Below are 2286 nucleotides of genomic sequence, written 5' to 3' on the forward strand. Positions count from 1 at the left end.
TATTCATACATTGCATAAAAGAGAAAGCACAATGACAACGTCAGCCTTAGGACCTTCATCCACTCATAGTGTTGTGGTTGAATCCCAATATGGAAAGGGAAACACACGATGCAAAGTAACCTCATAGTTGATTTGATCAATGTGCACTTGAGGGAACTAGTAGATGATGTCATTGGCAAGTTCCTCTTTACTAATGGAATCCTATTTCATGTATCTCAATCTCCCTATTGCAAGGAGATTATTTTGATGGTGGCAAAGGGAGGACCATCATATATGCCACCAAGTGAGCACAAATTGAGGACCATGGTCTTAGATGACAACAATGCCAATATTAGTGCATTGATGGGGAAGATGAGCACATAATAGGAGGATCCTACAAGAAACATAATCATGGATGGCTGGATAGAAATTAGGCATCAACAACTCAAAAAGTCATTGTTACATGCTCACAAGGCCCATTCTTTCCCATGAAGATTTATTGTCTAGACCATAAAAAATATGTTGATTTTTTTAGTTTTATAACCTTTTAGTGGCTATTTAGGAGATTGGGCAACAAAATGTAGTCCACGTAGTGATAGATGTAACACATGTGTAAAGCTACAAGGAAGCTTATTGAGGTAGCCTAAAAACACATTTTATGGACTCCATTTTGCGTGCATCCCATGAGAAATGTACTCAAGGAAATGGGGAAGATTGAATAGACTAGAGGAGTGGACGGTAATGCTAGAGATATAAAAATATTTATCTGCAATCACCATGCTTTACTTGCACTCTTCAAAAGCTTCAGAAAGGAGTTCTTACAACCATTTGAAACCACATCTACATCCTATTTCATTATCTTAAAGAGAATGCTTCAGTTTTAAGATCCACTGCAACTCATGGTTATGACACGAGAATGGAATCGATGGGATAAGGCCAGGACAAAGCAAGGGAGAATGGTGAAGGAGTCAATAAAAAGTGATGCATTTTGGAGTAATGCAAAAATATAGAAATATGGATGCAGTTACCCATAAAGAGGTGTATGAGTGTATTGATTCTATGTTTGATGAAATAAGGGCAATTGTGTGAGAGGACCCCACTTTAGCATTCTACTATGAGCGCATTTGGCCAATTAGTTAGCAAAAATGAGACAACCTAAACTCCTTTGCACATGTTTTCTTATTCATTGAATCTAAAGTGGCACATGCCTAGGCCTACACTACCTCAAGATGATGAGATGAAGGAAGGGTTCTTTGAGTGCATTGATAAGATGTATGATGTTGAAACCATTGGCAAGCTAAATGCTGAGTAGATGAGATTTTTCAATCATTAGGATTATAAGGTTGTGAAAAATGTGAATATCAAAACTATGACACAAATGGTTGTGGTGGAACTATCATGGGAAAAAATCAGAAATTAACATACTAGTCATATTTCTACTATCTCAGGTGTCTAGTTCTTCAACTTGAAAGAGGAAATGGTCTAATTATAGCTACATTCACTCTCTTAAGAGGAGCATACTTACCTCTAGGAGAGAAGAGAAGTTTTTAGTTGTACATAGTTCTTTATCAATGACCACAAGATACAACTGTACAAGAAGAGCACAACAACATGATGGGATGTAGACTAGAGGAGCCATCACAAATTGATGAGGATGAGGATACAATGACTTCAAATGCAAGGTTGGTTAGTGTCACTTTGGAAGATCTTGATCATGATGGATCCAATTGTTCTAGTGATGAGGAGTTTACCTTGAGGACTGATCTCCAGATAAATGATTCAAGGTCTCCCTTCTATATATTTTGACATAGTGTACTTTTCTAATATCACCGTACTCATTGTAATAATCTTTGTGATATTTCTTATATAAAAAAACTTCCTTTTGTTTATTTGACAATTTTAAATTTTATTTAGCATTGACTATTCTAATTTCTAATTAGTAATTCAATATTCTTCAATGTTCATCCTTCAATATTCGAGTATTTACTATTTACTTTTAGTATTTGGCATTTGAAATTCTACATTTTCACTTCTTAATAATCTAATACATATTTTCATACTTAGCATTTTAAGTACTTTATGTATAGTATATCTTATATCCACCACGCCCCCCAACATTGTCCCCAAATTGAGGCCCTCTGGGCCCCCTCTTCAAATTATCATCTTTTCATTCCCAATAAGTGGGGTAGCTATGCTTAAGAGACCTTGAAATCATTCTCTTCATATACAATTTTTAATTGTTATAGTGAAGGAAACAAGGTGGTAGACAATATTAGAATGTGGCTTCACCTAAGAAATATTATTGGG

This window comes from Cupressus sempervirens, chromosome 3, assembly GCF_028749045.1.
Source record: "Cupressus sempervirens isolate cs-2001-9-10 chromosome 3, ASM2874904v1, whole genome shotgun sequence".
Taxonomy (NCBI): Eukaryota; Viridiplantae; Streptophyta; class Pinopsida; order Cupressales; family Cupressaceae; genus Cupressus; species Cupressus sempervirens.